This window comes from Rhinoderma darwinii (assembly GCF_050947455.1).
Source record: "Rhinoderma darwinii isolate aRhiDar2 chromosome 2 unlocalized genomic scaffold, aRhiDar2.hap1 SUPER_2_unloc_25, whole genome shotgun sequence".
Lineage (NCBI taxonomy): Eukaryota > Metazoa > Chordata > Amphibia > Anura > Rhinodermatidae > Rhinoderma > Rhinoderma darwinii.
Window position 1 is genome coordinate 48,607 of NW_027461691.1, and position 23,266 is coordinate 71,872.

Below are 23,266 nucleotides of genomic sequence, written 5' to 3' on the forward strand. Positions count from 1 at the left end.
CGTGCAAACACTGGCAGCAGCAGCAGCAGCAGCAGCAGCAGCAGTAAGTGCATGCCCACTGCCACCCCTTCTCCTTTCACACCTTGTATCAGCTTTAATCCAGTCCAGTGCTGCCTGCTGAGCAGCACTGACCAACACTGCCTGGGCCCAGGCTTTTATCTCTGAGGCCCCATTATGATGTCAGAAAGCTGGCTCTGGCTCCTGAGGTCTCCACTATGACACGTGCAAAGTTCCGTCTGAACTTTATATAAGACGGTGCGGCTCAGTCAGTCACTCAGTGTTGCCTGAGAGGGCAACACTGCAACAGCCGGCCCCCAGGCTGTCTTTTTTTTGCACAGCTAGTTGCCTCCAGGAGGCCACAAGAGGGAGACAAGGGACTGCAAAATGGAAAATAGGCATCCACCAACTTTACAGACAACTTGTTCTCCTTGCTCCTACAACCTCCATCCTTGCACAGTTTGTTATTCTTCCAGGTAACATAGTAACAAATCCAAATTGCTGCTCTCTTTGTAGGCAAGCAAGGGTTTGTTGCAACTGCAATTCTTACTTCTTCTTGAAATGTAGGGACCACAGTACATTCCATCACATCCATCTAGTGTACACAGGTAGGTCCATTGTGACGGGCGGGCTGGCTGCTTTAATGGCTGTTTGCTGTTCCCCTACTCCACTCCACTATTTGACTATGGTGCTGCATCAATCAGTGGCTGGCTCAGGTGCAGCTCTTTAACCTACCTAGGAGGGAGGGCGGAGAGAAGACAAGGAAGGTGAATGAGCTGTTCCAATGTGAAATGCCGGAAACACAGAAACACAGACGACACAAAACAAGAGGTGGCAATGTATTAATTAATTGCATTTAATAAATTAGCTCATTATCACACATGACTGTACAAATGCATTGTCCAACAGGTGTTGAAATAATGGGATTAAAAGGGGAGATCCCATCTGAAAGACAAAAACAATGGCAAACACAAAAAGCACTTTTGGAATCTGATTTTAGTAAACACATAAGGAAAGGGTGCACCGGTCCTGGAAATACTGCAATACCAGGTCAATGCGTGGAGTGGACAGAGCAAGCTCTATTTCCATCTCCCTGTTCTAAAAATCCATTTAATATATGGTCCCCAGATAGGGGACGTATCAGATATTAAACTGATAAGAACAGATACTACACTTGATCTTAGCCAAAAGGCCGAGAAGCGATAACCCGAACGTGCCGCGCGTTTTGCTTCTTTTGCTTGCACCACAATGCAGTGCTGAAAGAGGAGGAATCGACATAAAAACGCCTTCCTGGCAACGCCCAAATGCCCTCCTGCCGTGCAAACACTGGCAGCAGCAGCAGCAGCAGCAGTAAGTGCATGCCCACTGCCACCCCTTCTCCTTTCACACCTTGTATCAGCTTTAATCCAGTCCAGTGCTGCCTGCTGAGCAGCACTGACCAACACTGCCTGGGCCCAGGCTTTTATCTCTGAGGCCCCATTATGATGTCAGAAAGCTGGCTCTGGCTCCTGAGGTCTCCACTATGACACGTGCAAAGTTCCGTCTGAACTTTATATAAGACGGTGCGGCTCAGTCAGTCACTCAGTGTTGCCTGAGAGGGCAACACTGCAACAGCCGGCCCCCAGGCTGTCTTTTTTTTGCACAGCTAGTTGCCTCCAGGAGGCCACAAGAGGGAGACAAGGGACTGCAAAATGGAAAATAGGCATCCACCAACTTTACAGACAACTTGTTCTCCTTGCTCCTACAACCTCCATCCTTGCACAGTTTGTTATTCTTCCAGGTAACATAGTAACAAATCCAAATTGCTGCTCTCTTTGTAGGCAAGCAAGGGTTTGTTGCAACTGCAATTCTTACTTCTTCTTGAAATGTAGGGACCACAGTACATTCCATCACATCCATCTAGTGTACACAGGTAGGTCCATTGTGACGGGCGGGCGGGCGGGCTGGCTGCTTTAATGGCTGTTTGCTGTTCCCCTACTCCACTCCACTATTTGATTATGGTGCTGCATCAATCAGTGGCTGGCTCAGGTGCAGCTCTTTAACCTACCTAGGAGGGAGGGCGGAGAGAAGACAAGGAAGGTGAATGAGCTGTTCCAATGTGAAATGCCGGAAACACAGAAACACAGACGACACAAAACAAGAGGTGGCAATGTATTAATTAATTGCATTTAATAAATTAGCTCATTATCACACATGACTGTACAAATGCATTGTCCAACAGGTGTTGAAATAATGGGATTAAAAGGGGAGATCCCATCCGAAAGACAAAAACAATGGCAAACACAAAAAGCACTTTTGGAATCTGATTTTAGTAAACACATAAGGAAAGGGTGCACCGGTCCTGGAAATACTGCAATACCAGGTCAATGCGTGGAGTGGACAGAGCAAGCTCTATTTCCATCTCCCTGTTCTAAAAATCCATTTAATATATGGTCCCCAGATAGGGGACGTATCAGATATTAAACTGATAAGAACAGATACTACACTTGATCTTAGCCAAAAGGCCGAGAAGCGATAACCCGAACGTGCCGCGCGTTGACCGAGCCTGCCCAATACTGCTGTTCACCCCTTGCAGCGATTCAGCCTACTCCTAGGCAATTCCATGGGGCCCTGCAGGCTCACACACACTCACAGCTACGCGGGAGGTGAATAAAGGCCGGAGAGGAAGCAAGACAGGATTTTCTTCTTTTGCTTGCACCACAATGCAGTGCTGAAAGAGGAGGAATCGACATAAAAACGCCTTCCTGGCAACGCCCAAATGCCCTCCTGCCGTGCAAACACTGGCAGCAGCAGCAGCAGCAGCAGCAGCAGCAGTAAGTGCATGCCCACTGCCACCCCTTCTCCTTTCACACCTTGTATCAGCTTTAATCCAGTCCAGTGCTGCCTGCTGAGCAGCACTGACCAACACTGCCTGGGCCCAGGCTTTTATCTCTGAGGCCCCATTATGATGTCAGAAAGCTGGCTCTGGCTCCTGAGGTCTCCACTATGACACGTGCAAAGTTCCGTCTGAACTTTATATAAGACGGTGCGGCTCAGTCAGTCACTCAGTGTTGCCTGAGAGGGCAACACTGCAACAGCCGGCCCCCAGGCTGTCTTTTTTTTTGCACAGCTAGTTGCCTCCAGGAGGCCACAAGAGGGAGACAAGGGACTGCAAAATGGAAAATAGGCATCCACCAACTTTACAGACAACTTGTTCTCCTTGCTCCTACAACCTCCATCCTTGCACAGTTTGTTATTCTTCCAGGTAACATAGTAACAAATCCAAATTGCTGCTCTCTTTGTAGGCAAGCAAGGGTTTGTTGCAACTGCAATTCTTACTTCTTCTTGAAATGTAGGGACCACAGTACATTCCATCACATCCATCTAGTGTACACAGGTAGGTCCATTGTGACGGGCGGGCGGGCTGGCTGGCTGCTTTAATGGCTGTTTGCTGTTCCCCTACTCCACTCCACTATTTGACTATGGTGCTGCATCAATCAGTGGCTGGCTCAGGTGCAGCTCTTTAACCTACCTAGGAGGGAGGGCGGAGAGAAGACAAGGAAGGTGAATGAGCTGTTCCAATGTGAAATGCCGGAAACACAGAAACACAGACGACACAAAACAAGAGGTGGCAATGTATTAATTAATTGCATTTAATAAATTAGCTCATTATCACACATGACTGTACAAATGCATTGTCCAACAGGTGTTGAAATAATGGGATTAAAAGGGGAGATCCCATCCGAAAGACAAAAACAATGGCAAACACAAAAAGCACTTTTGGAATCTGATTTTAGTAAACACATAAGGAAAGGGTGCATCGGTCCTGGAAATACTGCAATACCAGGTCAATGCGTGGAGTGGACAGAGCAAGCTCTATTTCCATCTCCCTGTTCTAAAAATCCATTTAATATATGGTCCCCAGATAGGGGACGTATCAGATATTAAACTGATAAGAACAGATACTACACTTGATCTTAGCCAAAAGGCCGAGAAGCGATAACCCGAACGTGTCGCGCGTTTTGCTTCTTTTGCTTGCACCACAATGCAGTGCTGAAAGAGGAGGAATCGACATAAAAACGCCTTCCTGGCAACGCCCAAATGCCCTCCTGCCGTGCAAACACTGGCAGCAGCAGCAGCAGGAGCAGCAGCAGTAAGTGCATGCCCACTGCCACCCCTTCTCCTTTCACACCTTTTATCGGCTTTAATCCAGTCCAGTGCTGCCTGCTGAGCAGCACTGACCAACACTGCCTGGGCCCAGGCTTTTATCTCTGAGGCCCCATTATGATGTCAGAAAGCTGGCTCTGGCTCCTGAGGTCTCCACTATGACACGTGCAAAGTTCCGTCTGAACTTTATATAAGACGGTGCGGCTCAGTCAGTCACTCAGTGTTGCCTGAGAGGGCAACACTGCAACAGCCGGCCCCCAGGCTGTCTTTTTTTTGCACAGCTAGTTGCCTCCAGGAGGCCACAAGAGGGAGACAAGGGACTGCAAAATGGAAAATAGGCATCCACCAACTTTACAGACAACTTGTTCTCCTTGCTCCTACAACCTCCATCCTTGCACAGTTTGTTATTCTTCCAGGTAACATAGTAACAAATCCAAATTGCTGCTCTCTTTGTAGGCAAGCAAGGGTTTGTTGCAACTGCAATTCTTACTTCTTCTTGAAATGTAGGGACCACAGTACATTCCATCACATCCATCTAGTGTACACAGGTAGGTCCATTGTGACGGGCGGGCGGGCGGGCTGGCTGCTTTAATGGCTGTTTGCTGTTCCCCTACTCCACTCCACTATTTGACTATGGTGCTGCATCAATCAGTGGCTGGCTCAGGTGCAGCTCTTTAACCTACCTAGGAGGGAGGGCGGAGAGAAGACAAGGAAGGTGAATGAGCTGTTCCAATGTGAAATGCCGGAAACACAGAAACACAGACGACACAAAACAAGAGGTGGCAATGTATTAATTAATTGCATTTAATAAATTAGCTCATTATCACACATGACTGTACAAATGCATTGTCCAACAGGTGTTGAAATAATGGGATTAAAAGGTCGAGATCCCATCCGAAAGACAAAAACAATGGCAAACACAAAAAGCACTTTTGGAATCTGATTTTAGTAAACACATAAGGAAAGGGTGCACCGGTCCTGGAAATACTGCAATACCAGGTCAATGCGTGGAGTGGACAGAGCAAGCTCTATTTCCATCTCCCTGTTCTAAAAATCCATTTAATATATGGTCCCCAGATAGGGGACGTATCAGATATTAAACTGATAAGAACAGATACTACACTTGATCTTAGCCAAAAGGCCGAGAAGCGATAACCCGAACGTGCCGCGCGTTTTGCTTCTTTTGCTTGCACCACAATGCAGTGCTGAAAGAGGAGGAATCGACATAAAAACGCCTTCCTGGCAACGCCCAAATGCCCTCCTGCCGTGCAAACACTGGCAGCAGCAGCAGCAGCAGCAGTAAGTGCATGCCCACTGCCACCCCTTCTCCTTTCACACCTTGTATCAGCTTTAATCCAGTCCAGTGCTGCCTGCTGAGCAGCACTGACCAACACTGCCTGGGCCCAGGCTTTTATCTCTGAGGCCCCATTATGATGTCAGAAAGCTGGCTCTGGCTCCTGAGATCTCCACTATGACACGTGCAAAGTTCCGTCTGAACTTTATATAAGACGGTGCGGCTCAGTCAGTCACTCAGTGTTGCCTGAGAGGGCAACACTGCAACAGCCGGCCCCCAGGCTGTCTTTTTTTTGCACAGCTAGTTGCCTCCAGGAGGCCACAAGAGGGAGACAAGGGACTGCAAAATGGAAAATAGGCATCCACCAACTTTACAGACAACTTGTTCTCCTTGCTCCTACAACCTCCATCCTTGCACAGTTTGTTATTCTTCCAGGTAACATAGTAACAAATCCAAATTGCTGCTCTCTTTGTAGCCAAGCAAGGGTTTGTTGCAACTGCAATTCTTACTTCTTCTTGAAATGTAGGGACCACAGTACATTCCATCACATCCATCTAGTGTACACAGGTAGGTCCATTGTGACGGGCGGGCGGGCGGGCTGGCTGCTTTAATGGCTGTTTGCTGTTCCCCTACTCCACTCCACTATTTGACTATGGTGCTGCATCAATCAGTGGCTGGCTCAGGTGCAGCTCTTTAACCTACCTAGGAGGGAGGGCGGAGAGAAGACAAGGAAGGTGAATGAGCTGTTCCAATGTGAAATGCCGGAAACACAGAAACACAGACGACACAAAACAAGAGGTGGCAATGTATTAATTAATTGCATTTAATAAATTAGCTCATTATCACACATGACTGTACAAATGCATTGTCCAACAGGTGTTGAAATAATGGGATTAAAAGGTCGAGATCCCATCCGAAAGACAAAAACAATGGCAAACACAAAAAGCACTTTTGGAATCTGATTTTAGTAAACACATAAGGAAAGGGTGCACCGGTCCTGGAAATACTGCAATACCAGGTCAATGCGTGGAGTGGACAGAGCAAGCTCTATTTCCATCTCCCTGTTCTAAAAATCTATTTAATATATGGTCCCCAGATAGGGGACGTATCAGATATTAAACTGATAAGAACAGATACTACACTTGATCTTAGCCAAAAGGCCGAGAAGCGATAACCCGAACGTGCCGCGCGTTTTGCTTCTTTTGCTTGCACCACAATGCAGTGCTGAAAGAGGAGGAATCGACATAAAAACGCCTTCCTGGCAACACCCAAATGCCCTCCTGCCGTGCAAACACTGGCAGCAGCAGCAGCAGCAGCAGCAGCAGCAGCAGTAAGTGCATGCCCACTGCCACCCCTTCTCCTTTCACACCTTGTATCAGCTTTAATCCAGTCCAGTGCTGCCTGCTGAGCAGCACTGACCAACACTGCCTGGGCCCAGGCTTTTATCTCTGAGGCCCCATTATGATGTCAGAAAGCTGGCTCTGGCTCCTGAGATCTCCACTATGACACGTGCAAAGTTCCGTCTGAACTTTATATAAGACGGTGCGGCTCAGTCAGTCACTCAGTGTTGCCTGAGAGGGCAACACTGCAACAGCCGGCCCCCAGGCTGTCTTTTTTTTGCACAGCTAGTTGCCTCCAGGAGGCCACAAGAGGGAGACAAGGGACTGCAAAATGGAAAATAGGCATCCACCAACTTTACAGACAACTTGTTCTCCTTGCTCCTACAACCTCCATCCTTGCACAGTTTGTTATTCTTCCAGGTAACATAGTAACAAATCCAAATTGCTGCTCTCTTTGTAGCCAAGCAAGGGTTTGTTGCAACTGCAATTCTTACTTCTTCTTGAAATGTAGGGACCACAGTACATTCCATCACATCCATCTAGTGTACACAGGTAGGTCCATTGTGACGGGCGGGCGGGCGGGCTGGCTGCTTTAATGGCTGTTTGCTGTTCCCCTACTCCACTCCACTATTTGACTATGGTGCTGCATCAATCAGTGGCTGGCTCAGGTGCAGCTCTTTAACCTACCTAGGAGTGAGGGCAGAGAGAAGACAAGGAAGGTGAATGAGCTGTTCCAATGTGAAATGCCGGAAACACAGAAACACAGACGACACAAAACAAGAGGTGGCAATGTATTAATTAATTGCATTTAATAAATTAGCTCATTATCACACATGACTGTACAAATGCATTGTCCAACAGGTGTTGAAATAATGGGATTAAAAGGGGAGATCCCATCCGAAAGACAAAAACAATGGCAAACACAAAAAGCACTTTTGGAATCTGATTTTAGTAAACACATAAGGAAAGGGTGCATCGGTCCTGGAAATACTGCAATACCAGGTCAATGCATGGAGTGGACAGAGCAAGCTCTATTTCCATCTCCCTGTTCTAAAAATCCATTTAATATATGGTCCCCAGATAGGGGACGTATCAGATATTAAACTGATAAGAACAGATACTACACTTGATCTTAGCCAAAAGGCCGAGAAGCGATAACCCGAACGTGTCGCGCGTTTTGCTTCTTTTGCTTGCACCACAATGCAGTGCTGAAAGAGGAGGAATCGACATAAAAACGCCTTCCTGGCAACGCCCAAATGCCCTCCTGCCGTGCAAACACTGGCAGCAGCAGCAGCAGCAGCAGTAAGTGCATGCCCACTGCCACCCCTTCTCCTTTCACACCTTGTATCAGCTTTAATCCAGTCCAGTGCTGCCTGCTGAGCAGCACTGACCAACACTGCCTGGGCCCAGGCTTTTATCTCTGAGGCCCCATTATGATGTCAGAAAGCTGGCTCTGGCTCCTGAGGTCTCCACTATGACACGTGCAAAGTTCCGTCTGAACTTTATATAAGACGGTGCGGCTCAGTCAGTCACTCAGTGTTGCCTGAGAGGGCAACACTGCAACAGCCGGCCCCCAGGCTGTCTTTTTTTTGCACAGCTAGTTGCCTCCAGGAGGCCACAAGAGGGAGACAAGGGACTGCAAAATGGAAAATAGGCATCCACCAACTTTACAGACAACTTGTTCTCCTTGCTCCTACAACGTCCATCCTTGCACAGTTTGTTATTCTTCCAGGTAACATAGTAACAAATCCAAATTGCTGCTCTCTTTGTAGGCAAGCAAGGGTTTGTTGCAACTGCAATTCTTACTTCTTCTTGAAATGTAGGGACCACAGTACATTCCATCACATCCATCTAGTGTACACAGGTAGGTCCATTGTGACGGGCGGGCGGGCCGGCTGGCTGCTTTAATGGCTGTTTGCTGTTCCCCTACTCCACTCCACTATTTGACTATGGTGCTGCATCAATCAGTGGCTGGCTCAGGTGCAGCTCTTTAACCTACCTAGGAGGGAGGGCGGAGAGAAGACAAGGAAGGTGAATGAGCTGTTCCAATGTGAAATGCCGGAAACACAGAAACACAGACGACACAAAACAAGAGGTGGCAATGTATTAATTAATTGCATTTAATAAATTAGCTCATTATCACACATGACTGTACAAATGCATTGTCCAACAGGTGTTGAAATAATGGGATTAAAAGGGGAGATCCCATCCGAAAGACAAAAACAATGGCAAACACAAAAAGCACTTTTGGAATCTGATTTTAGTAAACACATAAGGAAAGGGTGCATCGGTCCTGGAAATACTGCAATACCAGGTCAATGCGTGGAGTGGACAGAGCAAGCTCTATTTCCATCTCCCTGTTCTAAAAATCCATTTAATATATGGTCCCCAGATAGGGGACGTATCAGATATTAAACTGATAAGAACAGATACTACACTTGATCTTAGCCAAAAGGCCGAGAAGCGATAACCCGAACGTGCCGCGCGTTTTGCTTCTTTTGCTTGCACCACAATGCAGTGCTGAAAGAGGAGGAATCGACATAAAAATGCCTTCCTGGCAACGCCCAAATGCCCTCCTGCCGTGCAAACACTGGCAGCAGCAGCAGCAGCAGTAAGTGCATGCCCACTGCCACCCCTTCTCCTTTCACACCTTGTATCAGCTTTAATCCAGTCCAGTGCTGCCTGCTGAGCAGCACTGACCAACACTGCCTGGGCCCAGGCTTTTATCTCTGAGGCCCCATTATGATGTCAGAAAGCTGTCTCTGGCTCCTGAGGTCTCCACTATGACACGTGCAAAGTTCCGTCTGAACTTTATATAAGACGGTGCGGCTCAGTCAGTCACTCAGTGTTGCCTGAGAGGGCAACACTGCAACAGCCGGCCCCCAGGCTGTCTTTTTTTTGCACAGCTAGTTGCCTCCAGGAGGCCACAAGAGGGAGACAAGGGACTGCAAAATGGAAAATAGGCATCCACCAACTTTACAGACAACTTGTTCTCCTTGCTCCTACAACCTCCATCCTTGCACAGTTTGTTATACTTCCAGGTAACATAGTAACAAATCCAAATTGCTGCTCTCTTTGTAGGCAAGCAAGGGTTTGTTGCAACTGCAATTCTTACTTCTTCTTGAAATGTAGGGACCACAGTACATTCCATCACATCCATCTAGTGTACACAGGTAGGTCCATTGTGACGGGCGGGCGGGCGGGCTGGCTGCTTTAATGGCTGTTTGCTGTTCCCCTACTCCACTCCACTATTTGACTATGGTGCTGCATCAATCAGTGGCTGGCTCAGGTGCAGCTCTTTAACCTACCTAGGAGGGAGGGCGGAGAGAAGACAAGGAAGGTGAATGAGCTGTTCCAATGTGAAATGCCGGAAACACAGAAACACAGACGACACAAAACAAGAGGTGGCAATGTATTAATTAATTGCATTTAATAAATTAGCTCATTATCACACATGACTGTACAAATGCATTGTCCAACAGGTGTTGAAATAATGGGATTAAAAGGGGAGATCCCATCCGAAAGACAAAAAAAATGGCAAACACAAAAAGCACTTTTGGAATCTGATTTTAGTAAACACATAAGGAAAGGGTGCACCGGTCCTGGAAATTCTGCAATACCAGGTCAATGCGTGGAGTGGACAGAGCAAGCTCTATTTCCATCTCCCTGTTCTAAAAATCCATTTAATATATGGTCCCCAGATAGGGGACGTATCAGATATTAAACTGATAAGAACAGATACTACACTTGATCTTAGCCAAAAGGCCGAGAAGCGATAACCCGAACGTGCCACGCGTTTTGCTTCTTTTGCTTGCACCACAATGCAGTGCTGAAAGAGGAGGAATCGACATAAAAACGCCTTCCTGGCAACGCCCAAATGCCCTCCTGCCGTGCAAACACTGGCAGCAGCAGCAGCAGCAGCAGTAAGTGCATGCCCACTGCCACCCCTTCTCCTTTCACACCTTGTATCAGCTTTAATCCAGTCCAGTGCTGCCTGCTGAGCAGCACTGACCAACACTGCCTGGGCCCAGGCTTTTATCTCTGAGGCCCCATTATGATGTCAGAAAGCTGGCTCTGGCTCCTGAGGTCTCCACTATGACACGTGCAAAGTTCCGTCTGAACTTTATATAAGACGGTGCGGCTCAGTCAGTCACTCAGTGTTGCCTGAGAGGGCAACACTGCAACAGCCGGCCCCCAGGCTGTCTTTTTTTTGCACAGCTAGTTGCCTCCAGGAGGCCACAAGAGGGAGACAAGGGACTGCAAAATGGAAAATAGGCATCCACCAACTTTACAGACAACTTGTTCTCCTTGCTCCTACAACCTCCATCCTTGCACAGTTTGTTATTCTTCCAGGTAACATAGTAACAAATCTAAATTGCTGCTCTCTTTGTAGGCAAGCAAGGGTTTGTTGCAACTGCAATTCTTACTTCTTCTTGAAATGTAGGGACCACAGTACATTCCATCACATCCATCTAGTGTACACAGGTAGGTCCATTGTGACGGGCGGGCGGGCGGGCGGGCGGGCTGGCTGCTTTAATGGCTGTTTGCTGTTCCCCTACTCCACTCCACTATTTGACTATGGTGCTGCATCAATCAGTGGCTGGCTCAGGTGCAGCTCTTTAACCTACCTAGGAGGGAGGGCGGAGAGAAGACAAGGAAGGTGAATGAGCTGTTCCAATGTGAAATGCCGGAAACACAGAAACACAGACGACACAAAACAAGAGGTGGCAATGTATTAATTAATTGCATTTAATAAAGTAGCTCATTATCACACATGACTGTACAAATGCATTGTCCAACAGGTGTTGAAATAATGGGATTAAAAGGGGAGATCCCATCCGAAAGACAAAAACAATGGCAAACACAAAAAGCACTTTTGGAATCTGATTTTAGTAAACACATAAGGAAAGGGTGCACCGGTCCTGGAAATACTGCAATACCAGGTCAATGCGTGGAGTGGACAGAGCAAGCTCTATTTCCATCTCCCTGTTCTAAAAATCCATTTAATATATGGTCCCCAGATAGGGGACGTATCAGATATTAAACTGATAAGAACAGATACTACACTTGATCTTAGCCAAAAGGCCGAGAAGCGATAACCCGAACGTGCCGCGCGTTTTGCTTCTTTTGCTTGCACCACAATGCAGTGCTGAAAAAGGAGGAATCGACATAAAAACGCCTTCCTGGCAACGCCCAAATGCCCTCCTGCCGTGCAAACACTGGCAGCAGCAGCAGCAGCAGCAGCAGCAGCAGTAAGTGCATGCCCACTGCCACCCCTTCTCCTTTCACACCTTGTATCAGCTTTAATCCAGTCCAGTGCTGCCTGCTGAGCAGCACTGACCAACACTGCCTGGGCCCAGGCTTTTATCTCTGAGGCCCCATTATGATGTCAGAAAGCTGGCTCTGGCTCCTGAGGTCTCCACTATGACACGTGCAAAGTTCCGTCTGAACTTTATATAAGACGGTGCGGCTCAGTCAGTCACTCAGTGTTGCCTGAGAGGGCAACACTGCAACAGCCGGCCCCCAGGCTGTCTTTTTTTTGCACAGCTAGTTGCCTCCAGGAGGCCACAAGAGGGAGACAAGGGACTGCAAAATGGAAAATAGGCATCCACCAACTTTACAGACAACTTGTTCTCCTTGCTCCTACAACCTCCATCCTTGCACAGTTTGTTATTCTTCCAGGTAACATAGTAACAAATCCAAATTGCTGCTCTCTTTGTAGGCAAGCAAGGGTTTGTTGCAACTGCAATTCTTACTTCTTCTTGAAATGTAGGGACCACAGTACATTCCATCACATCCATCTAGTGTACACAGGTAGGTCCATTGTGACGGGCGGGCGGGCGGGCGGGCTGGCTGCTTTAATGGCTGTTTGCTGTTCCCCTACTCCACTCCACTATTTGACTATGGTGCTGCATCAATCAGTGGCTGGCTCAGGTGCAGCTCTTTAACCTACCTAGGAGGGAGGGCGGAGAGAAGACAAGGAAGGTGAATGAGCTGTTCCAATGTGAAATGCCGGAAACACAGAAACACAGACGACACAAAACAAGAGGTGGCAATGTATTAATTAATTGCATTTAATAAATTAGCTCATTATCACACATGACTGTACAAATGCATTGTCCAACAGGTGTTGAAATAATGGGATTAAAAGGGGAGATCCCATCCGAAAGACAAAAACAATGGCAAACACAAAAAGCACTTTTGGAATCTGATTTTAGTAAACACATAAGGAAAGGGTGCACCGGTCCTGGAAATACTGCAATACCAGGTCAATGCGTGGAGTGGACAGAGCAAGCTCTATTTCCATCTCCCTGTTCTAAAAATCCATTTAATATATGGTCCCCAGATAGGGGACGTATCAGATATTAAACTGATAAGAACAGATACTACACTTGATCTTAGCCAAAAGGCCGAGAAGCGATAACCCGAACGTGCCGCGCGTTTTGCTTCTTTTGCTTGCACCACAATGCAGTGCTGAAAGAGGAGGAATCGACATAAAAACGCCTTCCTGGCAACGCCCAAATGCCCTCCTGCCGTGCAAACACTGGCAGCAGCAGCAGCAGCAGCAGCAGCAGCAGTAAGTGCATGCCCACTGCCACCCCTTCTCCTTTCACACCTTGTATCAGCTTTAATCCAGTCCAGTGCTGCCTGCTGAGCAGCACTGACCAACACTGCCTGGGCCCAGGCTTTTATCTCTGAGGCCCCATTATGATGTCAGAAAGCTGGCTCTGGCTCCTGAGGTCTCCACTATGACACGTGCAAAGTTCCGTCTGAACTTTATATAAGACGGTGCGGCTCAGTCAGTCACTCAGTGTTGCCTGAGAGGGCAACACTGCAACAGCCGGCCCCCAGGCTGTCTTTTTTTTGCACAGCTAGTTGCCTCCAGGAGGCCACAAGAGGGAGACAAGGGACTGCAAAATGGAAAATAGGCATCCACCAACTTTACAGACAACTTGTTCTCCTTGCTCCTACAACCTCCATCCTTGCACAGTTTGTTATTCTTCCAGGTAACATAGTAACAAATCCAAATTGCTGCTCTCTTTGTAGGCAAGCAAGGGTTTGTTGCAACTGCAATTCTTACTTCTTCTTGAAATGTAGGGACCACAGTACATTCCATCACATCCATCTAGTGTACACAGGTAGGTCCATTGTGACGGGCGGGCGGGCGGGCGGGCTGGCTGCTTTAATGGCTGTTTGCTGTTCCCCTACTCCACTCCACTATTTGACTATGGTGCTGCATCAATCAGTGGCTGGCTCAGGTGCAGCTCTTTAACCTACCTAGGAGGGAGGGCGGAGAGAAGACAAGGAAGGTGAATGAGCTGTTCCAATGTGAAATGCCGGAAACACAGAAACACAGACAACACAAAACAAGAGGTGGCAATGTATTAATTAATTGCATTTAATAAATTAGCTCATTATCACACATGACTGTACAAATGCATTGTCCAACAGGTGTTGAAATAATGGGATTAAAAGGGGAGATCCCATCCGAAAGACAAAAACAATGGCAAACACAAAAAGCACTTTTGGAATCTGATTTTAGTAAACACATAAGGAAAGGGTGCACCGGTCCTGGAAATACTGCAATACCAGGTCAATGCGTGGAGTGGACAGAGCAAGCTCTATTTCCATCTCCCTGTTCTAAAAATCCATTTAATATATGGTCCCCAGATAGGGGACGTATCAGATATTAAACTGATAAGAACAGATACTACACTTGATCTTAGCCAAAAGGCCGAGAAGCGATAACCCGAACGGGCCGCGCGTTGACCGAGCCTGCCCAATACTGCTGTTCACCCCTTGCAGCGATTCAGCCTACTCCTAGGCAATTCCATGGGGCCCTGCAGGCTCACACACACTCACAGCTACGCGGGAGGTGAATAAAGGCCGGAGAGGAAGCAAGACAGGATTTGCTTCTTTTGCTTGCACCACATTGCAGTGCTGAAAGAGGAGGAATCGACATAAAAACGCCTTCCTGGCAACGCCCAAATGCCCTCCTGCCGTGCAAACACTGGCAGCAGCAGCAGCAGCAGCAGCAGCAGTAAGTGCATGCCCACTGCCACCCCTTCTCCTTTCACACCTTGTATCAGCTTTAATCCAGTCCAGTGCTGCCTGCTGAGCAGCACTGACCAACACTGCCTGGGCCCAGGCTTTTATCTCTGAGGCCCCATTATGATGTCAGAAAGCTGGCTCTGGCTCCTGAGGTCTCCACTATGACACGTGCAAAGTTCCGTCTGAACTTTATATAAGACGGTGCGGCTCAGTCAGTCACTCAGTGTTGCCTGAGAGGGCAACACTGCAACAGCCGGCCCCCAGGCTGTCTTTTTTTTGCACAGCTAGTTGCCTCCAGGAGGCCACAAGAGGGAGACAAGGGACTGCAAAATGGAAAATAGGCATCCACCAACTTTACAGACAACTTGTTCTCCTTGCTCCTACAACCTCCATCCTTGCACAGTTTGTTATTCTTCCAGGTAACATAGTAACAAATCCAAATTGCTGCTCTCTTTGTAGGCAAGCAAGGGTTTGTTGCAACTGCAATTCTTACTTCTTCTTGAAATGTAGGGACCACAGTACATTCCATCACATCCATCTAGTGTACACAGGTAGGTCCATTGTGACGGGCGGGCGGGCGGGCTGGCTGCTTTAATGGCTGTTTGCTGTTCCCTTACTCCACTCCACTATTTGACTATGGTGCTGCATCAATCAGTGGCTGGCTCAGGTGCAGCTCTTTAACCTACCTAGGAGGGAGGGCGGAGAGAAGACAAGGAAGGTGAATGAGCTGTTCCAATGTGAAATGCCGGAAACACAGAAACACAGACGACACAAAACAAGAGGTGGCAATGTATTAATTAATTAATTGCATTTAATAAATTAGCTCATTATCACACATGACTGTACAAATGCATTGTCCAACAGGTGTTGAAATAATGGGATTAAAAGGGGAGATCCCATCCGAAAGACAAAAACAATGGCAAACACAAAAAGCACTTTTGGAATCTGATTTTAGTAAACACATAAGGAAAGGGTGCACCGGTCCTGGAAATACTGCAATACCAGGTCAATGCGTGGAGTGGACAGAGCAAGCTCTATTTCCATCTCCCTGTTCTAAAAATCCATTTAATATATGGTCCCCAGATAGGGGACGTATCAGATATTAAACTGATAAGAACAGATACTACACTTGATCTTAGCCAAAAGGCCGAGAAGCGATAACCCGAACGTGCCGCGCGTTTTGCTTCTTTTGCTTGCACCACAATGCAGTGCTGAAAGAGGAGGAATCGACATAAAAACGCCTTCCTGGCAACGCCCAAATGCCCTCCTGCCGTGCAAACACTGGCAGCAGCAGCAGCAGCAGCAGCAGCAGCAGCAGTAAGTGCATGCCCACTGCCACCCCTTCTCCTTTCACACCTTGTATCAGCTTTAATCCAGTCCAGTGCTGCCTGCTGAGCAGCACTGACCAACACTGCCTGGGCCCAGGCTTTTATCTCTGAGGCCCCATTATGATGTCAGAAAGCTGGCTCTGGCTCCTGAGGTCTCCACTATGACACGTGCAAAGTTCCGTCTGAACTTTATATAAGACGGTGCGGCTCAGTCAGTCACTCAGTGTTGCCTGAGAGGGCAACACTGCAACAGCCGGCCCCCAGGCTGTCTTTTTTTTGCACAGCTAGTTGCCTCCAGGAGGCCACAAGAGGGAGACAAGGGACTGCAAAATGGAAAATAGGCATCCACCAACTTTACAGACAACTTGTTCTCCTTGCTCCTACAACCTCCATCCTTGCACAGTTTGTTATTCTTCCAGGTAACATAGTAACAAATCCAAATTGCTGCTCTCTTTGTAGGCAAGCAAGGGTTTGTTGCAACTGCAATTCTTACTTCTTCTTGAAATGTAGGGACCACAGTACATTCCATCACATCCATCTAGTGTACACAGGTAGGTCCATTGTGACGGGCGGGCGGGCGGGCTGGCTGCTTTAATGGCTGTTTGCTGTTCCCTTACTCCACTCCACTATTTGACTATGGTGCTGCATCAATCAGTGGCTGGCTCAGGTGCAGCTCTTTAACCTACCTAGGAGGGAGGGCGGAGAGAAGACAAGGAAGGTGAATGAGCTGTTCCAATGTGAAATGCCGGAAACACAGAAACACAGACGACACAAAACAAGAGGTGGCAATGTATTAATTAATTAATTGCATTTAATAAATTAGCTCATTATCACACATGACTGTACAAATGCATTGTCCAACAGGTGTTGAAATAATGGGATTAAAAGGGGAGATCCCATCCGAAAGACAAAAACAATGGCAAACACAAAAAGCACTTTTGGAATCTGATTTTAGTAAACACATAAGGAAAGGGTGCACCGGTCCTGGAAATACTGCAATACCAGGTCAATGCATGGAGTGGACAGAGCAAGCTCTATTTCCATCTCCCTGTTCTAAAAATCCATTTAATATATGGTCCCCAGATAGGGGACGTATCAGATATTAAACTGATAAGAACAGATACTACACTTGATCTTAGCCAAAAGGCCGAGAAGCGATAACCCGAACGTGCCGCGCGTTTTGCTTCTTTTGCTTGCACCACAATGCAGTGCTGAAAGAGGAGGAATCGACATAAAAACGCCTTCCTGGCAACGCCCAAATGCCCTCCTGCCGTGCAAACACTGGCAGCAGCAGCAGCAGCAGCAGTAAGTGCATGCCCACTGCCACCCCTTCTCCTTTCACACCTTGTATCAGCTTTAATCCAGTCCAGTGCTGCCTGCTGAGCAGCACTGACCAACACTGCCTGGGCCCAGGCTTTTATCTCTGAGGCCCCATTATGATGTCAGAAAGCTGGCTCTGGCTCCTGAGGTCTCCACTATGACACGTGCAAAGTTCCGTCTGAACTTTATATAAGACGGTGCGGCTCAGTCAGTCACTCAGTGTTGCCTGAGAGGGCAACACTGCAACAGCCGGCCCCCAGGCTGTCTTTTTTTTGCACAGCTAGTTGCCTCCAGGAGGCCACAAGAGGGAGACAAGGGACTGCAAAATGGAAAATAGGCATCCACCAACTTTACAGACAACTTGTTCTCCTTGCTCCTACAACCTCCATCATTGCACAGTTTGTTATTCTTCCAGGTAACATAGTAACAAATCCAAATTGCTGCTCTCTTTGTAGGCAAGCAAGGGTTTGTTGCAACTGCAATTCTTACTTCTTCCTGAAATGTAGGGACCACAGTACATTCCATCACATCCATCTAGTGTACACAGGTAGGTCCATTGTGACGGGCGGGCGGGCGGGCGGGCTGCTTTAATGGCTGTTTGCTGTTCCCCTACTCCACTCCACTATTTGACTATGGTGCTGCATCAATCAGTGGCTGGCTCAGGTGCAGCTCTTTAACCTACCTAGGAGGGAGGGCGGAGAGAAGACAAGGAAGGTGAATGAGCTGTTCCAATGTGAAATGCCGGAAACACAGAAACACAGACGACACAAAACAAGAGGTGGCAATGTATTAATTAATTGCATTTAATAAATTAGCTCATTATCACACATGACTGTACAAATGCATTGTCCAACAGGTGTTGAAATAATGGGATTAAAAGGGGAGATCCCATCCGAAAGACAAAAACAATGGCAAACACAAAAAGCACTTTTGGAATCTGATTTTAGTAAACACATAAGGAAAAGGGTGCACCGGTCCTGGAAATACTGCAATACCAGGTCAATGCGTGGAGTGGACAGAGCAAGCTCTATTTCCATCTCCCTGTTCTAAAAATCCATTTAATATATGGTCCCCAGATAGGGGACGTATCAGATATTAAACTGATAAGAACAGATACTACACTTGATCTTAGCCAAAAGGCCGAGAAGCGATAACCCGAACGTGCCGCGCGTTTTGCTTCTTTTGCTTGCACCACAATGCAGTGCTGAAAGAGGAGGAATCGACATAAAAACGCCTTCCTGGCAACGCCCAAATGCCCTCCTGCCGTGCAAACACTGGCTGCAGCAGCAGCAGCAGCAGTAAGTGCATGCCCACTGCCACCCCTTCTCCTTTCACACCTTGTATCAGCTTTAATCCAGTCCAGTGCTGCCTGCTGAGCAGCACTGACCAACACTGCCTGGGCCCAGGCTTTTATCTCTGAGGCCCCATTATGATGTCAGAAAGCTGGCTCTGGCTCCTGAGGTCTCCACTATGACACGTGCAAAGTTCCGTCTGAACTTTATATAAGACGGTGCGGCTCAGTCATGACCTGCCTAGGTAGAGTCGTGTGTTAACCTTAAACCATACTATCCCCCATCCCCATTTAGTAACGACACATGACACCGAGGTTGGATGTGAAATGGCCACAGCAGCCGTTTATTAATTTCACAGTTTTATAAAAACAATTTAAATCCGAAACATTCGGATAACTAGTTAGGAATCCACCAGAGAATTCCTCCTAATAATTCACATGACCCAACATGGGTCAGAATCATAAATAACAATTAAACGTTAACATTAACCCGAGCAGAGGAAGTCCTTGAAGCCCCTTCAGATGTTCCTTTCAAGAACACACCGAATTAGCCATCTGCAAACCACTAATTACCTCCAGCCGTAAACCAGCTCGGAAGCACCGTTCACCTCTGCAGATGGCTCCAACCACTAGAAGTCCACTTCAAGGGGATAACACCCGATGAAGCCCTCAAGTGATATACCGACCACTAGAAGTCCACTTCAAAGGGATAACACCCGATGAAGCCTTCAAGTGACATACCTTCTACCAGAAGACCACTTCAAAGGGATAACACCCGATGAAGTCTTCAACCATGTACCTTTTTTGGGGGACGCATACCCCCGATGCGACCCCCCCACCATTTTGTACTGACTGGCCTCAAGGACTCCCCCCGCCAGCTGCCATGACAACAGAACCTACTCCGGAAAAAAGAAAAACATGTTAAATAAGCACACAAAATAAAACACAACGCTCATAGCCAGACGTACATAAGACCTAAGGAGTAACAAAACAAGGGTGGGAGGGTGGGAGCTTTGCTTACTGTGTGTTACTCCTCCCGCTGCTTCCGGCTCAATGCCGAGAAACAGCGGGAAGCGCAGTAACGGCCCCCCCGCCCCCCTTAACTCCTCCCCGTCCCTCCTTCAGCTCCTTCAACTTTCCCTGACCTCGTAACATTAACCCTTTCCCTACCAGGACGGTCATGTCGGCTTCCCTTAAGCCTGCAGCTGCGTCCAGCCTCTTCTTGACCTGCCTAGGTAGAGTCGTGTGTTAACCTTAAACCATACTATCCCCCATCCCCATTTAGTAACGACACATGACACCGAGGTTGGATGTGAAATGGCCACAGCAGCCGTTTATTAATTTCACAGTTTTATAAAAACAATTTAAATCCGAAACATTCGGATAACTAGTTAGGAATCCACCAGAGAATTCCTCCTAATAATTCACATGACCCAACATGGGTCAGAATCATAAATAACAATTAAACGTTAACATTAACCCGAGCAGAGGAAGTCCTTGAAGCCCCTTCAGATGTTCCTTTCAAGAACACACCGAATTAGCCATCTGCAAACCACTAATTACCTCCAGCCGTAAACCAGCTCGGAAGCACCGTTCACCTCTGCAGATGGCTCCAACCACTAGAAGTCCACTTCGAGGGGATAACACCCGATGAAGCCCTCAAGTGATATACCGACCACTAGAAGTCCACTTCAAAGGGATAACACCCGATGAAGCCTTCAAGTGACATACCTTCTACCAGAAGACCACTTCAAAGGGATAACACCCGATGAAGTCTTCAACCATGTACCTTTTTTGGGGGACGCATACCCCCGATGCGACCCCCCCACCATTTTGTACTGACTGGCCTCAAGGACTCCCCCCGCCACCGCGAAACAGGCCTTGACCACCTTAAGCCTGTGAGTTCCTCCACACCACCACCGCCCTTTCTATGCCTTCTGCTATAGCCAAGCTCCAAATATCAATGCCAACCTCGGTCAGATGAACCCCGTCACTCCTCCAGAAATTCCCCAATCCTGACTCCAAATCCCTATGCCTCACGCAAATGCCCCCGTTCTTCGCCACAAAACGGGACACCGCCCGGTTAACTTTTATCCGAGCCTTATTGACTCTCTCCACCGATCTAGCTAACCGCCAATGCTTCCTTGGGACTATGTCCGACCACACTACCACCAACTTGGGATAAGATACCCACAAACACAACAAATCATGTTTGATATCCCGCACCAACTCACGAAAAGGGCGGACTCCTAAGTCATTCCCACCCACGTGCAACACTAAAACCTCCGGAACCCTATCAAGCCGCACATATGTCTGGAATTCCGCCAACACCCTGTTCCACGACATACCTCTAAACCCCAGCCAATGCACAACCGCATCCTGTCGCGGAATGCGCAACTGGCGACCATCCGGGCGGACGTCCGCCCTCAAAGCCCCCCAGTGCACGTACGAATGACCCATCAACCACACCAGACAAGGAGGCGAATCTGAAACGGAAAACACAGTTAGGCACCACCATATAACATTTGCAAGCATAAACAACAAAATTACAACATATGGGGGCGGACATAAGACTTAAACCTTTTAGACTCCCAACGACCAATACGCCTCACCCCCTCATCATCCAACCCCCAGCGCCCTGCTTCCGTTGCTGCGCCAATCCGGAAGGAATGAGATGAATATGAGCCTGCCGCAACCCCAACCGCCGTCAAACATTTTTTAAAAACAGCTCCAAACTGAAACCTGGACAAGAACGACCCGTCCACATGACGTAACAAAGGCAAATCTGGAGACCCCCTGTTTTTTGTAAAACCCCGCATGCACTCTACTGGGCACATGACCGACCCCGGGAGAGCGAACAAAACTATCAGTTTTCCCTTCCCTAATTGGTCAGTTTTTGATCTACGCAACCATACCTCCAACCGATCTGCAAAAAGGCTCACCTCCCCAGATCTCAGCCCCCCTGCCTGTTTAGTACTTGGCGACACCAACTCACCTATTCTAAATGCTCCGAAGAACGCCAACGAGAAAGCCAACCGAAACAAATCCATTTCATCTGAAGAACGACATACCGATGCCAATGAACCGCCCAACAAGCCCAGCAAAGCAAACGACACCGGCCTTCTACTATCCGCCTCCACCCTACCTCTGCGCAACCCCTTCAAAGCCTGCGATACCAGAAATTCCTTCGATACATCCCGCAAGCCCCGCAACTTAAGCCCAAACGCCACCGCGGATATAAACCGGTTCACCTTCGCTACTGAAAACCCCCCTCCCAGGCATCCCCTAACCAATACAAAAGTGCCACCAACCTGTCTCTATCCGTATTGACATCACCCAACCCTCTTACCCACTCCTCCCACTGCCTCCAACAAGCAGCATAAGCCCTCCACGTCGTGCGCGCCAAAGACCTTTGTAACAGCTGCTCTACGGGACCGATACCAGATCCCATAGATGATCCGGACACGCCAAACCGAGACGTTCCGCTCCCGGGGCCAATTGCCGAAACCGGTCCCACTGCGAGCGAGAAAGAGCATCAGCAACACAATTCCGTACACCCGGGACATGCACCGCCACCACCCACGCGTTCAACGACAAACACACCAACACTAAATGTCGCAACAATTGAACTACCGGAGGAGAGGACGCCGTGATGTTATTAATGGCAAGCACCACCCCCATGTTGTCGCAGTAAAAACGGACCTTCTTATCCCTGAGCCTGTCCCCCCAAATGGTAGCCGCCACCACGATGGGAAACAGCTCGAGCAGGGCCAGATTCCGCGTCAATCCACTGGACACCCAGCTAGCCGGCCATTGACCTGCGCACCACGGACCTCCCCCGTAAGCTCCAAAGCCACCCGCCCCAGCCGCATCCGTGAAAATATTCAGATCACTCGTATCCTGCGCTGGGGCCATCCATAGCGAGCGACCATTGTACTGGCCCAAGAAGTCATCCCAAACCTGAAGATCAGCTCGGTGCTCCTCCTTGAGCCTCACAAAATGATGCGGCGCCCGCACTCCCGCCGTTGCCGCCGCCAACCTTCTACCAAACACCCTCCCCATCGGCATAATCCGGCAGGCGAAATTCAACTTCCCCAGCAGCGACTGAAGCTCCCTCAGCGACATTTTCTTCCTTCTACAAGCCCGTCGCACCTCCAGCCTCAAAGCACCCAACTTATCCGCCGGGAGCCGACACTCCATTGCCACCGAGTCAATTTCGATTCCCAAGAAACAAATCGTCGCTACCGGGCCCTCCGTTTTTTCCGGCGCCAAAGGGATCCCAAAATCCCTCGCCACCTTCTGCAGGGCATGAAGCAAGTTACCGCAAACCGGCGAACCCCCCGGGCCAACGCACAAAAAATCATCTAAGTAATGGATCAACGAATCGACCCCGGATACTCCCCTCGTTACCCACTCCACGAAGCTACTAAACGCCTCGAAGTATGCACAAGAAAGAGAACACCCCATCGGAAGGCACCGATCCACGTAAAAGGCCCCA

General features: G+C 48.3%; 14 non-coding genes across 14 annotated transcripts; all 14 read right to left on the reverse strand.

Annotated features, from left to right (window-relative positions):
• Window positions 1-1,010: 1,010 nt before the first annotated feature.
• LOC142675011 (U2 spliceosomal RNA) lies at window positions 1,011-1,201 on the reverse strand. The gene has a single exon (XR_012852057.1). It is a non-coding gene; the product is annotated as a U2 spliceosomal RNA (small nuclear RNA).
• A 1,121-nt stretch (window positions 1,202-2,322) lies between these two features.
• On the reverse strand, window positions 2,323-2,513 carry LOC142675012 (U2 spliceosomal RNA). The gene has a single exon (XR_012852058.1). It is a non-coding gene; the product is annotated as a U2 spliceosomal RNA (small nuclear RNA).
• A 1,273-nt stretch (window positions 2,514-3,786) lies between these two features.
• LOC142675061 (U2 spliceosomal RNA) lies at window positions 3,787-3,977 on the reverse strand. The gene has a single exon (XR_012852097.1). It is a non-coding gene; the product is annotated as a U2 spliceosomal RNA (small nuclear RNA).
• A 1,128-nt stretch (window positions 3,978-5,105) lies between these two features.
• On the reverse strand, window positions 5,106-5,296 carry LOC142675014 (U2 spliceosomal RNA). The gene has a single exon (XR_012852059.1). It is a non-coding gene; the product is annotated as a U2 spliceosomal RNA (small nuclear RNA).
• A 1,122-nt stretch (window positions 5,297-6,418) lies between these two features.
• Window positions 6,419-6,609, reverse strand: LOC142674977 (U2 spliceosomal RNA). The gene has a single exon (XR_012852029.1). It is a non-coding gene; the product is annotated as a U2 spliceosomal RNA (small nuclear RNA).
• A 1,133-nt stretch (window positions 6,610-7,742) lies between these two features.
• Window positions 7,743-7,933, reverse strand: LOC142675071 (U2 spliceosomal RNA). The gene has a single exon (XR_012852105.1). It is a non-coding gene; the product is annotated as a U2 spliceosomal RNA (small nuclear RNA).
• Window positions 7,934-9,054: 1,121 nt separating this feature from the next.
• LOC142675062 (U2 spliceosomal RNA) lies at window positions 9,055-9,245 on the reverse strand. The gene has a single exon (XR_012852098.1). It is a non-coding gene; the product is annotated as a U2 spliceosomal RNA (small nuclear RNA).
• Window positions 9,246-10,363: 1,118 nt separating this feature from the next.
• On the reverse strand, window positions 10,364-10,554 carry LOC142675074 (U2 spliceosomal RNA). Its single transcript, XR_012852108.1, has one exon. It is a non-coding gene; the product is annotated as a U2 spliceosomal RNA (small nuclear RNA).
• A 1,129-nt stretch (window positions 10,555-11,683) lies between these two features.
• LOC142675015 (U2 spliceosomal RNA) lies at window positions 11,684-11,874 on the reverse strand. The gene has a single exon (XR_012852060.1). It is a non-coding gene; the product is annotated as a U2 spliceosomal RNA (small nuclear RNA).
• Window positions 11,875-13,008: 1,134 nt separating this feature from the next.
• Window positions 13,009-13,199, reverse strand: LOC142675016 (U2 spliceosomal RNA). Its single transcript, XR_012852061.1, has one exon. It is a non-coding gene; the product is annotated as a U2 spliceosomal RNA (small nuclear RNA).
• A 1,134-nt stretch (window positions 13,200-14,333) lies between these two features.
• On the reverse strand, window positions 14,334-14,524 carry LOC142675018 (U2 spliceosomal RNA). Its single transcript, XR_012852062.1, has one exon. It is a non-coding gene; the product is annotated as a U2 spliceosomal RNA (small nuclear RNA).
• A 1,273-nt stretch (window positions 14,525-15,797) lies between these two features.
• Window positions 15,798-15,988, reverse strand: LOC142675019 (U2 spliceosomal RNA). Its single transcript, XR_012852063.1, has one exon. It is a non-coding gene; the product is annotated as a U2 spliceosomal RNA (small nuclear RNA).
• Window positions 15,989-17,125: 1,137 nt separating this feature from the next.
• Window positions 17,126-17,316, reverse strand: LOC142675070 (U2 spliceosomal RNA). The gene has a single exon (XR_012852104.1). It is a non-coding gene; the product is annotated as a U2 spliceosomal RNA (small nuclear RNA).
• Window positions 17,317-18,438: 1,122 nt separating this feature from the next.
• On the reverse strand, window positions 18,439-18,629 carry LOC142675020 (U2 spliceosomal RNA). Its single transcript, XR_012852064.1, has one exon. It is a non-coding gene; the product is annotated as a U2 spliceosomal RNA (small nuclear RNA).
• Between the last annotated feature and the right edge of the window lie 4,637 nt (window positions 18,630-23,266).